The following is a 15138-nucleotide window of genomic DNA, read 5'->3' as shown; positions in this document are numbered from 1 at the left end:
GGGAGCATACAGGATCAGTTAAGGCAGCATAACCCACAGACCAGAACACTCTCATGGGATGAGCAATACACTTCTGCCTTGCCAGCTGCTGGCTGAGTCTGGGCCGAATTGCTGAGCAAGCAATAGTTTTTCACTTTTGTCTTCCTGGCAGGTTCCAGTGCTAACTGGTTTAAACACTTGGTGCCTTTAGATTCAGAACAGAGAGTCTAAAGGCACCAAGAAATTCAATCCATGTGTAATGAGAGGCTGTAACACCGTGTGTCAGAAAGGGCCCTTCTGCTAATACTGCCTACAGGTGGTTCCCCTTCTGGCCTAGGCAGCCTGGGACTCTGGTTTACTATCTAAAGGAGGTGCATGTGATTGAACTATTAATACTATCCACCTCTAGTGCACTTCTTTGCGGGGTCATTTAATTCTTAGAAGCGGCCATCTCGTCATGGAGCCATCCTGCTGCTGCAGCCCATGCATCAGAGTGACCGTGGATGCCGGGAATCACTGGAATGGCTGAACAGCACCCAGGGAGGGTCCCGTGCCGAGGGCAAGCTGCGAGAGCCGGGGCGTCCTGCAGCAGGGCGAGGCCCTGTCCGGGCACAGAGGCTCCGTCCCTCCCGCCCCTCGGGGCAGGACGCGCCCCCGGCCCGGCCCGGCCCGGCCTGGCCCGGCCCACCTGCCCCGTGCTGGGCCTTCAAATGTGCCAATTGCCGCCCGGGCTGCGGCCTCCCGCCTGATCCCGCTCGCTCTGTGCCTCTCCTGTGCTGGTAAGCGACTGCAGCTGCTCTAATGCCCTTCCTCTACTTGCCCTGAAAGAGTTGGTGTTTGTTTCCTTGGTTTTTTTGTGGTTTTGACGTGTATCAGAAGTAATATAGAGCAAAAGAGTGGAGGTAGAAAGGGAGCTCTAAGGGTCCCGCAGCCTGGAGTTTCCTCTCTTGAGGTGATGCATGGTTTGCTGAGAGAGGACTGCTTTAACTTAATATGTCTCCTGGGAACTGAGGGTTCTAGTTGATGTTAAAAGTGTTGTTCTGGCAAAATATCTGCCCCATACCCTGGTTAAAGTTAAAAAGCTGTCCCTAAAACCCCAGTGCTTGCCACATTTATAATGTTCTTTATCAGTTCAGAATGTTCTCCACAGTTGTATCCTATTTGCCTCATATCACCGAGCTTCTAAACTTGTGATAGCTAGCACCTCTGTAATTATAGAAAATAAGTGTTTCACAGTGTTGGGCACCCCAGCAGGAAAAAGCTCTAAGTTGTAGTCTTGGCTCCCCCACAAGTGTTTTATCTTCTACTCCCTGGTTGATTTGTGGAGGTGCTGGTACTGCTTCAGCTCCACGACTCAGATGCTGAGCTCCCTGAAAGGGCTGTGAGATTCCAGAGCTGTATAAAGCATCATTATTATGTCTATTTTTATAGATAAGAAAAAGCATGTTTGCAGCAAGCAACAAAAAAAGTATTTCCCAGCTTTGAATGTGATGTACAGAAAAAGGTATATTGCTCAGCTGTTACAGTACCTCATATCAGTGAAATATAGGGTGTTCCTCAAGTTGTATTACAGCTGCAAAATCTGTTTCCTGAAATATTAGGCATGCCAGCCAGTTTGAATGTAAATAATAAGCATGTCCATTTTTAGCTTTTTAGAGGCCCAGGAAAGCCATTTATTCCAGCGCCATCTTGAACCTTTGCTCTCTGGGGGTAACTGTTGGGTGTTTCTGTGCCCTGGAAATTTGATTTATCTGAAAACAAGTTTTCTTTGCTTCACTTTGGGCTATTCTCTCGAGAGGTTAAGCTGTACTTCAGGCAGCAATGAGGCCTGAGAACAGAAGACAATTTGTTGAGAGTTTCATAGCAGTATTAATGTGGAGCAGGTGTCTGCTTCAAAACGTCATAAGCCAGGTCTCCTAAAATCAAGGTGCTGGCTTAAAATCTGTGATATTTACTAACATACACACTTGGAAAAATCATTCAGTTTCTTTAGTTTCTTATAAAGGCTGTAAGTGACATAGAGCAGTCTCAGGTTTTTTCATGGTTTCCTTTTCCATGTAGTTATTCCAGCCATTTTATTTAAAATTAAATAACTGTTTAATTATGTAATCCAGACACTGGAGCTTTAGTGAAAAGGGTCAGGTATGGTTATATCCTATATAAAATAGGTGAGATTTGACAGAGCCATTTTAAGGATTTGCCTGGGTAGTTTTCTCAGGCTCCTTCCCTCCCCAGTGAATTTATTGTAATTAAAAACTGGTGCTGTGGGTGCTCTGTAGGATTTGTATCAGTGTTTAGCTGTACCCTAAAAATAAACATGTGCAGAAACTTATTATTCTGACCAGCAGGGAGTTTGATCTAGGGGGGAGAGCAGACTTTTGAGGACAGCAGATGAGCTGTGTTTTAATAGGGTTGGTTTTTGCTCAGGCTCTGTAGTTACAAATCTGGAGGCCACTGTCATAAGCAATATCCTCTCCCCTGCTCCAGTGGGATGGGATTTTATGCAAGAAACACTGCCATTCTTGACTGGCAAGGGAAACAGTTCTTGCCCCATTACAGACGGGCCTACATATAAAGGACCTACAGCAAGAAAAGGCATGAGCATCCAAGTGAAAAAATAGTTTTTTCATTCTGCATGCAAGACGAACATGAGTTAATTGCAGAGTGGTCAAGAAATGAAGTAAATATGGAAATGTATAGTACTGTACAATCTGTAGTCTTCTCACTTCATCCACCCCCTTCCCTCAAGTCTGAGCACTGATCACAGCAAGGTAACAGAGTTTTTTTCCCTCCTTGCTGATGCTGTCAAGCCTTCCATGTCCAACCCCGTGTGTATAGCACAGCACCCTCTGGAGCTGATGGAGGGCATCAGTGCTCACAGTCACAGGGCACACTCAGCAGCATCCTCACTGTCAGCTCTGCTACACGGGATCAAGAGACAAAAGTAAAAACTCAGGGGAGGAAGAGCATTGCGTTTATTTTAGTATCATGGTGCTGATATGGTTGTCAGTGTTTCTTGGAATATGTACACGTTACAAGATCTGTTCTTTATGAATTTTTTATTGATCTTGCCTCAGTGACTATGATTAATAGTATTTTCATCCAAAAATGTCAGCTCTGCCAATAAATCTGATTTTTTTTCCCTATCCATGCTTCTGTTCCTTCATTCCCTGGAGGGGATTAATATGAGAAGAAGCTGAAGGGATATGTTCTCAAGGACCACACCATCACCATATGGGACTCCATTAACCCAATCAAACTCCTTTATTATCACCTCTTACTGTGGTGGCATTTTGCATCTGCTTAGTGGGGGCATCTGTGTTAGATCTGTGCATGGATGACAGGAAAGGGTTCTTTTTTTCAAAGAATTCAGTGCCTAATGAGCTGTACACAGGGATTGTATCAAACTATATTCAAAGATTATTAGGACTAGAGTGCTTGGAGATGAAGTATTTTACAGCTTTTAGAGGAATATATAAATGCCATGTTTGTTTCAGAAGGACTCTGCCAGATTTCATCTCTTGGGCAGAGAGGCAATTACTTCCTAATCACTAATCAAACAAAAGGTGATGCAATAGCAATATATCACCTGCTACCTACAGCTTGCCCCTCCTAATTTGTGTGCTGAAATGTAGTCTCTGCTGCTCTATCCCTTCATATGGAAGCAAGAGGGAAGCTGCAGTTCAGCCATGGGTTTTAACTCAAAGCAGATTATTCATCAGAACTGGAAGACTTGTTTTCCAGTTACTTGACAAAATTGGGAAAAGCTGGTTTTTTTTTTGGTTTTTTTTTTAAGTGCAAGCTCAGAGCTGTGCAGTATTTAGCTGCCTACCTTCTTTATGGAGCCCAAGGTAAACTGAGGTACCTAAATATCTTTGTGGGCTGTCTTAAACACCCACTGGAGAGGAAGAATAAGCAGTATGTCTTACTGCTCTGCCTGGGAGTCTGCAGCTAAACCACTATTAAAGCTGAATGCTGTGAAGGGTTAGGCTGTTTCTGGAGTGAGAAATTCTCCAAGCAATGGGTGGGATACCAGGAAAGGGGAACCAGCTGTTATCAAATGAAATTATTTCCCTCGAATTTCTCCCTTGGATTAGGAAAAACTTCAAGGAATGAGGCAATTTGACATTTTTTTGCCTCGGTAGCTGAGAGAATTTCCATGATATCCGTTGAGAGAACCAGTCAATAAGTAAATTGATCAAAGATGAAATTGAACGCTTCTTGCTTTTGCACATCAGAAAATGGGAATGTTGCATGGCTCCATTTGCCTGCCGTGGACACAGTCACTGGTGTCTGCCAGCAAGCTGGCAGGGCTGGCTGTGTTCCTGTGTTTGAGAGGGGAATATCCGTATCCCTGTATCCCAGTGGCTCTGTGCACACTGCTCATGTATAGCTGTTCTGGCCCTGCTCTGCCTGTGGGCCTCAGCCAGCAGTCCTGAGGTGCTGAGGTCAGAATTAACAATGTTTGTCAGAGCCTGTGCCCTCAGCAGGGATTTTTCTCATTAACTGATGCTGAAGTTCTGTTTCATAATAAGTTTGCATGTGGTTGTGTGGAGTCTCCGTAAATGATTGTGGGTATCCCCAAAGGATGTATGTGTGCTGTTTTTCAGTAGGTGTGTAAAACTATGCTGCCAGTTTTGCACAAAATTATTTACTTTAGATACATCTTCTGCGACTGAAGAGGCAAATTGGAAATATTTGTGTAATAATTACTCATGGAGGGCCAGCATCTGAACATGTCGGAAATTAATTTGGTGGAATGTGTATGTGATTAGTCTGGGTGCTGATGCTATCTTGATGAGTACTTTCTTCATTTTTACTGATTTCTTTTTCATGAGGAATATACAACAACACTGTAATGTGGAGTTAATGAAGGTTGGGTTTTATTTTGGAGGACATACATATAATTGCAGGGAAATAAAACATCTGTGCAATGTATATTGCATATCTGTATCTGTTCTTAATTGTTACACTTTTTATCTTTGCATTTTCAGAGCTGGAGACTGTGGAGTGTTATTGAATCTTTATTGCTTCTAAGATCCTAGATTGATATTTGGAAATACTGAGCTATATAACATCACTGAACTGATTCTTCTTTCTGTGCAATGCAGCTTTAAATTTCTAAAGAGTCAAAGCTGAATCTTAAAATAAGGTGCGGGTGCAGACTCCACTTCCTGGAGCCTTTGCTTTTGTTCTTTCTTGTTTTTAGCTTAAAATAAGTCATTCGGAATAAAAGCCTATTTTTGTTCTTTGTGGGTGGAAAAAAACTTGACTCCCTCGGTTCTCATCCTGTGCACATCAGCATGATGTATGTACACCCAGTGTTAGTATCTGGGAGATACCAGATAAAGCCTTCAGTTACTTTGATCTACTAGTCATGTGTTAAAAGTGGGAATAAAAGTTCCTTTCTAAAATACAGAGATTTTGAGATATTTGCAGTATTGTGCTTTTCATCCCTCTGCATTTTACAAATGTAGGAAACTAATGTGGAGGGAGCACTTGGACCATTGCATGGAGCGGGCTGCCCTCACTGCAGAACAGAGATCTTGCAGAACACATGAGCATGAAACACAAGACCTTAGGTAGGAGAAGGTGTGCCGTGCCCAGCTGAGGGGGCAAGTAGAATTTCTAGAGTCCCCAGAAGTTCTATTTAAATTACAGAAACAGAAAATAAAGTTTATTAGGTCATTTCTTCCTTTTCCTCTATTCCCCAAGGCAGGGTTTTTAACACTTAGACCATTTTTGACAGATGACTGTTTAGCCCGTTCAAAAAAAACTGGAGATACAACTTCCCAGGACAATCTATTCCAGTGCTTCACTGTCCCAATCATTTTCACATTTAGTCTGTGGAGGACAAAGGCTGACATAGCCTTTCCATACAAAAGGAAAGGATTTTTAGAAAATACAGGATCTTTAATTTCAGTGGACTATTTCTCCTGTGATGTGTAAGATGCTTCCTTCCCAGCAGACACAGGTGTGGCAGTGCTTGGGCATATCCAGAGCTGTTTGTGAGCCTGAGGGCTCAGGAACTCACCTCTCCTTATAGTGTGAGACCAGAGCATGGATGCCAACACATTCCTTGTTCTCCCAGAAATTTTGTATAGCTAGAACTTCGGAGTCTGGTCCAATTTTCTGGGATTTCTGGACATGTGCAGGACATACTCAGTAAATGTGAGACCCCTGAGGAGAGCAGGACAGCAGCTTGTGTAGAGTGGCTGCAGCTGCAGGGGTATTTAGCACCCACAAGTAATGTATGCAGGGAGGAGAGGGAGGAAAAGAGAGGAGGGATATTAAAGAAGGGGGATATTAAGAACATTCACATAAGGAAGAGTTGGCAGAGATGCACAGAAAGGGGTTTTGAGTCCCAGTGGCTGTGTGCTTTTGTCAGAGTGGGAATGCAGAAGCTCTGTACAATCTGTGTTTGTGTCAGTTTCCCAGTGCAGAAGTGCTGTGATGTGAACTGGCTGTGCTGCTCTGTAAGCTGTCACACAGGGTGTGTTTGAGCCATGAGTTAGAATTCTACTACATTTGAGTGGGATGCTGGGGGAGTGGTCCGGCCAGGTTCTTCTGGAGCAGCAGCTGATAAGCTCGTTCTGCAGGGTGGGAACTGTCACTTACTTTGTGCTGTACCTGAGCCACGCTCTGCGCTGCCACCAAACAACCTGTAAGAGAATTACATTCTTTATTCCTAGAGAAATGCGTGCTGACAGGGAAATCTGCAGGTATAGGAAGGTGCACTGTTAAGGTTTGTACTGTCACAGCTGGGGTTGGCCAGAGCTCTTGACACGGCTTGGATGAAAAAAGAACTTGCTACCACTGCCTTGCTCTTAAGGTAGATGGATGTCTCAAACAAAAGTTAAGTGTCTTTGGTGGACAGCAGCCCCCTGGATTTATTCAGATGCTGGGCTAAAGTGAATAGCTGCTCTTGTGCTGTTTAGCAAGCTATTACTGGAGATTTGGAATCTGAACCAGACAAAGACACCTGAGACCATGGATCCTTGGATGTGTGCACTGGCTGTGATTTTTTTTTTTTTTTTTCCCCTCTAGATGCATACAGGGTAGTTCAGGTGTTCCCACTGTATGCCTAGTGTCTGTCCCAAAACAACTTCTCTTAGGTGGCCTGAGAGCTCTCCCTAGCCAGTACCTTTGGTTTTCTTGGGAGAGGAACAATGTATGTGAATATTCAGAGCTCCTGCCCCTGCTGTAGCTCAGGCAGGGGGGTACTGAGTTGGGAGCAGCCCAGGGCTGTATTCCAGCACAGACTCTGACAGGGAGCTGGTTTGTTAATGGTTTCCTGGCATCTTGGACTAGCAAGCTGTTCTCAGCTTTCAAAACTTTATTGTCAGAATTTTAACTGATGACTATTAAATTTCACTGTTGCATTTGGTTTGGATCTGCTGCAAATTAAATCTGACTTTGTGAACCACTCTTTACAATGCTGTGTGCTGGAGGGGATCCCAGAGCACCACCTCAGCCAATCTCTGGGTCAGGTTGCTTTCCCCGAGCTCTCTTTGTGGCTGAAGCTGATAAAATTTTCCCTTGGTTCTCATTCTGTCAGGTGTTTAAGAGCATCCATAATATTTTAATTAAAATGACAAAATGGAGTAAATCTAATAGCTAGCTCTAGGTTATACAAATACCTTAGACCTGAAAGCGTTTTTAGGTGCAGAAGGGTTAACTGCCCTGAGTTTCATACTTGAATGGAAAAAGAATGACACCTTTTTGTTATCAGCCGTTTTGGTGCTGTCTTTTTTAATCATTTCAGGCTTTGAACTCCTGCTCTGAAAGAGTCTCTGTCTCTTCATCTTCAGCGGCTGCCAGGTCTGGAGGTCTAATCAATGCAGGTTATTGATAGCAAATCAATTAATGCAGACAAAAGATCAAAATTAAGGGGCTTTCACTAAATTAATAAGTGATTCCAAGTCTTTTAACAGAGTGCCTGAGATAAGGGCAGCTCAGTCTTCTGGGACAGCAGCCTCCAGTCCTGTTTCCAAAGACAATCAGCTGGAGAGAGCGAGCTGTGCTTTTTACATCTTTTCCCCCATTTAAATAACCTGTTTTGTTCAATAGGAAGTATTTAAAATCTGAGTCCAGCAAGGTTGCCAGGAAGCAGGTCCTAACTGAAAAGAGTAATTTATCTGCAGAAGGATGTGATGGTCTTATTCAGCTGATTGAGGGAGGACCAATTATTTCAAAAGCCAAATTTATGTAAGATCCCAGCCAACACCAGAGTTAAGGCTTGCTTCAATAGCAGACGTATCTGAAATTGAACTAGAGATGCCCACAGAAGCAACTAGATGCAGAATAACTACAATTATGTGGAGTTCTTGCCAGATGCCCACCAAGAGGGCCTGCCACAGGGCAGAGGGGCTGGAAGGCTCAATCCAAACTACTTGCAGTCGGTGGTCCTGCACAGTTTCCTGCCAGGAATGTCAGAGCTAGGATGCCTGACACTGTGGGGCTGGGATTTACTACTGCCAGTACATCCCAGCCCCATCAGCCTCTCCCAGCAGACTGGCTGGAGGCTGGGAGCTCCCTACCAGTTAGAGCAGCTTTTCCACCTTTCCTCCTGCTTTAACCAAGGGAAACAAATGAATTGTGCCATGCAGGAAGAAGAGAGCATCTCTTACAGTTTCCTTGTGTGTAGAGCTGCCTGCTATTCTGCCTGTTTTCCTGCTTAATAACAAGGGCCATTCTTTGAAATGCCAGAAACTCTCCTGCTGCGACAGTAATTAACAGGGATGGAGATGGAGCTGGGAAGCAGCTTACAGAAGCACAAATGCAGTGTGTAGCTCCCTGAGGATGAAGACTGGCTCAGGTCCCTCCATGAGTCTCACTTGCAGTGTGGTAGAAACACTGTCCCCCTGTTTGTGCCTATCTGGGTTCAGTCAGGTTCTTGTGCTATTGGTGCTTGGCACTGCCCAGAGGGGCCGGATGCTGTTCCCAGGTGCTGAGCAGGCTCTGGGGGCTGAGAGCAGGAGTTACGGTGCCCTGCTGGCACTTTCAAGGTGCCACAAGAATGGATCCAGAGGTCTGGCTTTCTCTCTATGTGCTTGATCCTATGATATCAGGGAAAATTCTGAATTAAATTCCTGTAGTTTTTGGTTGTAAGCCTAATCGCAAGCCATTATGTGTTAAAGAATACTTTTTATATGCTGTGTGAAAGATTTCTCTTGAAATGGCTGCGGCTTCCAAAACTTCTGACTAGAAGCTTATGCCAGAAGTGCTAATATTTGGTGAATAGATGGAGATTTACAAATGTAGCCCTTGTCATAGCCGTGTTTGTGACAGCAGAATTGTACCTGAATGCCAAGCTTTACTGGGTCAAATTTTATGCAATCAAAGGTTCATCTTTGCTTCTGCTGCTTTGTCCACTGAGCTCTGCCTGGCTCATTGGGTATTCTATTGCTGGTACTGAAATTCAGTGTGTTTACCTTCATCTGCTCTCCTTTGGACTTAAAACAGCGACACTGCTGATGTTTGTTGGTCTAATCCACTGGTGATGATCTGCCCCCATCACAGAGTTGTGGAGCCGGACACTTGGCATGGAGCAGTGGATGTAGTTGGCACTGCAGCCCAAAGCTTGGGTCACATCTGAGAGAAGGCCTAAGTGAACTTCCTACCCCAGATGGGACAGATGAATTGTAACACTGGGAAGTGGCTCTGTGAGGGTGCAGTGCTGCTGTTCTTTGTTTTCGTGCCTGCTGGGAATGACTCGGTTATACTGTCTTGCTTCCTTCAGGCAGCGTTTGCAGCCCTCAGATGTGCGATCCTTTGCCTTTCTTCCACTGCTTTCAGTTTCCTCCTACAAACGCCTGTGCTGACTGCAGTTCTCTGCAGCCACATGTCTCAGTAACTGCTTAACCTAGAAATTCATTGCTAAAAAGATCTGACATCATAACACCCTGGAAAAAGACTTCTAACTCCCCTTCCCCCTCCCTGGTCCTTCGCTTTTCTTTTCCCAGAATATATGAAAAGCTGTAACTACTAAATCAAAATCTATTTGATTTTTGTACTCCCTTGATAACTGGGCAGCTGATCCCTATCACCCAGCTAAGGCTTATCTGCTGCCTCCAGCCTCCCTGCTGCAGCAATTGGTTCCTGCGGGGACAGTGCTGGGTTATAAAGTGAGCCTGATACCGTGGGCAGGGCCTTTGCTTTCTCACTGTGGCCATTGTTGGCAATATGTTCCCGAGCAAGTGCCTTGGATTTCTGGGAGGACTAGATGGAAGGACTGGGCCTGTGGGATTTAGAGGTTCAGAGATATATTTTTAATCCCCTTATTACTTTTTTTAAGTTGTGAAGTGATGTCAGGGAAGGTGCAGGGTCAATAACACAGGCTAGAGCTAGAGTAATGGGTTGGTGGTTTTGCTTTAGCTCTTGAAGTTCCCAGGTGAGATCTTGGCCTTGTAAGGCAAGCACTGACCTACATGTGTGTTCTTCATTTCAGCCTGTTCTGGAAACAGTTCTGGTAGAAAAAAAAAACCTGCCAACTGCTGTGCTTGGTATATTACTGCTAATTTTGAACTGTAATTGTAATTTTTCTGTAACCTTTCAATGAGTTTACCAGGGTGCTGAAGAGGCACCATATCTGAGAAGAGATCCATATCTGCACAGCTGGGTGTAGGTAGCTCACTCCCAGCTACATAACACTAGTAGGATGTGGGAATAAAGGCATTCCCACCCCATCCCTTCTGGCTCAGTCATGTCCTAACTGCAGTGATTCAGCTATCTGGAGCCATTGGAGAGGCTGCAGTCATGTTAGCACCTTTTAATAAGCAAGATGAGGAAGCAGGGACTGCCACAGCTACAATGCTGGTATTATTTAACTTGCTCAGCCATCATGCGTAATTAGAGTTCTGTTACTCTCATGGGGCATTAGCTTGAGGTGAGAGAGAACAGTTAAATCAGATTGTCTTTCTTCCCTAGAACTGAGGAGTCTGGGCAGCACACACAGCTTTTTTGGCAGTTTGGTTCAAGATTAGTTGGCAGTGCAGATAAAAACTGCATTTTGCAGTCCCAAGAAGAGTGATGCAGGGTAATCCTGCAATTGGTGGTGTAAGAAAAACGCTGAGCTAAGGGCAGTGAGGCAGCTGATGAGACTCAGCCAAGTGACAGAGATCAGCTGCAAGAAGTCCAAAAATAAAAAATTGAGACAATAATTATAAGAGCTGCTGGGAAAGGCCTTCCCTCTCCATGCTTATTCCCAGCAGAAGTCGCTGGTCTATCTAGTCTGTCCCTGCTTTGGCAGCAGCCACTTGAGTTGTATTGGGCAAAACAGAGGCTCCATAGCCATCCTGCCCCTCAGCTGTACTGGTCAGCTGCTGCTTTGATGATGTGTAAAGCCACCCTACACCTCTTTCATCTGCAATGATGTTTTTAAAACTTGCCAGCCAGCCTGGCAATTTATGTGTGTGGTTCTGCTTACAGGGGAAGGTGGGGCAGACACTTAACTCCTCACATTTCAGTTTCTCCCTCTTCAGACCTCCAGGTGTGTGGATACTCTTCCCCCTTTTGCCAACAAAACCTACTGGCACTGGATGCCCAGGTGCTGGCAAGCTGCCCCAGTTTGGTTACAGGAATATTGGCTGATCCTCTCCTTGCTGGGTTGTACACATGAGCAAATCTGTTCAGTTCACAAGTCATCTCGTTTCAAAACTGTTACTTGTGTCTAATAACTAATAAAAATGAAATAGTGTAAGAGCAAGTTGAGTACTCCCAGACTGGCTGCTTGCTGTATCAGGGTGTTCTCTGTGATGTGAACTTACACAGCTGAGTTATAAAACCTTCAGCTGGGCTGATAAATATTATTTGGCAGTGCTCCCAAGCACTTGCATTGACCACTGAGATAAATGTAGGATTTTCTCGCTTTCAAGTGGGTAAAACTGTTCCAGTTGGTGGTTTTTGCAACAGCCTAGAGCAAGCCAATGTCCTGTAGAGCTCCATGGCTTGGCTCTAATGCTGACACTTGGACATCCAACAGGATCAGCTGGATTGTCTGAAGTATTTTCTGCTACTGAGTGGGTTACAGGCCTCTTCTTTGCACCCAGGTCTTAGACAAGGAGGGATCACGGAAACATTCAGATAAACCCTGGCAGTTTAATGGTTTGAAACAAGTTCAGGGCTAGGTGTTTGCAGCAGTGCTGCACTCAGAAAAAACCAGCTTCCTACGTAGGTAGTACTTTTCTATGGTCTAGACAGATGATTTTCCACTCCAAGACTGTATAATTGTATGTGGTTAAGATACCAGAGCTCAGCTCTGGCATGGGCACTGTTATCCTCACTGAGCAGAGTAGTGCCTTTGTTTAAACCACCCAAATGAAAAGATACTGCCTTCCCAGTGATTTAAACCAAAATGCCTTGCTCTGTATTGGAGTTGAACTAAAAGGGAGTACTGCCACAGCCCAGTGGACACAGTAATTTGCCAAGCCAAGGAAACTTCACTGTTTGCAATCACATGGCCATGCCATGCTTCTCCTCTGGTTGAATTAAAGTGACTTGATCACACCTGCACAAACACTTGAGTTTTAAAAAGACTCTGAAAGTGCATGTGCAGGTAGTTGTCTGCACCTATCAGACCTCAACACTCAAGAGCAGGAAGTGGATATGCAGACATGTTGGCTTCCCATGCACAAAACAACCTGTGCCCATTCTAGTGCCATCTCTGTACCAGGAGGGTGCCTTGGATTTATGTTCTTTACCAGTGGATTTCTGCAGCAAGAGCAGGAGCGTTGGCCAGGAATTCCTGGCATTCATTTCTGTCTGATATTGCTGATTGGTAAAAGGTTATGGTGGTGACAATGGGCATCCTTTTTCCTGTAAGAAATGTTATGTATTTGCCTGTTTCATCCTGTCACCCAGTGCCTTTTGGGTCAAGTGTAGAGACCACTCATAATCCAGAAACCACCATGTGGAATTAGAGTTCTGCAGGGCTTTTGGTGTTACAACTGTGATTTAACTTGCCCTTTGTTCTATATCTCCCTTCCCAGCTGGCACAGATAACCTTGTTTTCACGATCCTAAAGCTTGTGGAGAACTTAGGCAGTCTTGTAGCCTTCAATGAAAGGTCTGAAGTTCCAACTGTGTTTGGGTGGAGCTACCAGAAGTAAGTCCTTGGTGACTCTTTGCTTTTATATCAGAAATGGCAACAGTAAACTCTCCTGAGACTTTCTCCTGCAAGTGTTCCCTGCTGGACGAAGGGTCAGCTGGTGGTGGAAGTCCCAGGTCTCATGGTGTGGCTTTTTTCTGCAAAATGTTGCTAGACTCCAAATCTGGAATAGAAATACAACTCATTAGACTGTCCTGCTCCTGGAAAGAGAGCACAAGGTCTAACAAGCCTGTTACAGAACTCAGGTGCATGCCACTATCATTTGCTGTTGTGGTTACCCCAAAGAGTGTCGCCTTCCCATGAAGGCAATGAACTGAAGTCTGTGAGAGGCAGTAAAATGACTTCAGCACTGTTGGAATTTCTGTAGCATGGCAGCAAATCATTGTACAGCAGTTGACAGAAGTAAAACCATTTGTCCTTACAGTGTGGAAGCATTGAGTGTGTCCAACCAAAATGCAAGCTCCGTTCAAATAGACATGTTGGGGGAAGCTAGGAGGGAGAAGGATGGTACAGGGACAGTGGCAGAGTTAAGAGGAGACCAGCCTTGCTGGCCACTGCCTGTTAGAGCCCCATTCATTGAGAGGTACAGTTCTGGCAATAAATGTTTAGTGTGCAGGTGGGCATTATTTTATATCTAGTGTAATTTGAAAGCAGTCAGTATCTAAAAAGCCCTCAAGAGCAGTGATCCTGAGCAATTGGTACTGCTGCCAGCATTGATAGAAACACAGATTTGAGCTGGCAGAAGCCCAAAACTGTGCTTTAAAAAATGTTTGACACAGGAAAATGAAGAGTTTGCCTCCATTGTCCTACTGGATCAGGTACGACCTCATCAGGAAACACTGGACACAGATGACTGCTACTGTCCAGTTCCTGGGCACCAGCATTGTCTGTAAGAGAAGTGGTTCTTATTTTTGCTTGTTTAGCAGCTCTCAGATTTGCTTGCAGGAAAACTAAAATAAACAAGATCCCTTCTCCAGCACGGGCAGTGAGCTATTCCGCATACATCTGTCAAAAAACACCTGCTGTACCAAAGGGATTGGGTTGAGCTTGCACAGGGTTTCTGTTTCTTAGGCTGTGGAGGATGTTGCTGAAATTCTCAGCTCTGAAAGCTCTTTGGTTTCACTGGTAGCAGAGTGTGGCAGGGGACAGTCTCCTCTGTTCCCTCGCAAGAGGGGAGGGAGCTGTTTGCAGGTGGGCAGGAGATGCTACCGGTGCAATTAAAAAAGTAATAAAGGTAGGGACAAATTATTCCCCTGCATGTGAGTATTTTATAGGGCCTGAGATGAACAAGAACATGGATATTCTTAGGGCTTTGAGACACAAAGAACTCACCGTTATCCATCCTGCTTTTCTATGCATTAAGGCTTTTAAAAATACCACTTCCCTGCTTTCCCCACTCCTTGCAGAAACAGGTCCTTTTATTCCTTGCAGAATACATACATACAACTCTTTTTGCAAAGTGCACAATCTCTTTCGCCTTAGTAAATTGAAGTTCAAAATTTTAGCCTGACTTCCCTGAAGAGGTGGTAATGCTCAGTGAAAGGCAGTTTATTCCATGTGATGGCTTATTATCATCACTTGCTTTCCTCCTTTATCTCTAAATGGCTGTTAATTGGTGCACCCATACATCCCTAGTTAGTATGAAAACTCAGGTCTCTGTTTAGCAGCCCAGGCCTTGCTAAGACTGTCCTTTTAGGTGCATTTAGAAGAATTGGACACATCACTGGTTTTCTGTCCTGACCAGCTTTATGTTCAGTATAAAGGCAACAAGTATGTAGTACATGTGCTTGGAACAGCTCTGCAGGGACGTCCAGGAGAGGAGGAAAAGACTGAAATGGTGGAAATGAAAGACCCTAAATGTAGACCAGCACAATTTTGGGTGTAGACTCCAGTTCAGACAGGGAAAGAGAAGGGAGTTGAAGCCTGGGAGAGGTAATGCTGTGTTTCTCATCTGGATGAAGACATCCAGACCATTGCTGTTTTCTTTTCATGGTACCTGTGCTCTTCCCTGCCTCCTTCAGTACGATGATCAACTATTTAGATGGGGTTACT

General features: G+C 44.6%; 1 long non-coding RNA gene across 1 annotated transcript in view; it reads right to left on the bottom strand.

Moving 5' to 3' along the window:
• Positions 1 to 5623: 5623 nt before the first annotated feature.
• The window catches only part of LOC132332204 (uncharacterized), a 44427-nt gene continuing 34912 nt past the window's right edge, over positions 5624 to 15138 (bottom strand). The window contains exon 3 of the long non-coding RNA XR_009487833.1: positions 5624 to 13249. This is a non-coding gene — a long non-coding RNA (uncharacterized LOC132332204). The remainder of the gene's footprint in view (positions 13250 to 15138) is intronic.

Source organism: Haemorhous mexicanus, chromosome 11, assembly GCF_027477595.1.
Source record: "Haemorhous mexicanus isolate bHaeMex1 chromosome 11, bHaeMex1.pri, whole genome shotgun sequence".
Lineage (NCBI taxonomy): Eukaryota > Metazoa > Chordata > Aves > Passeriformes > Fringillidae > Haemorhous > Haemorhous mexicanus.
The sequence above is the reverse complement of the archived record's forward strand: the minus strand, read 5'-3'. Positions and strand labels throughout refer to the sequence as shown.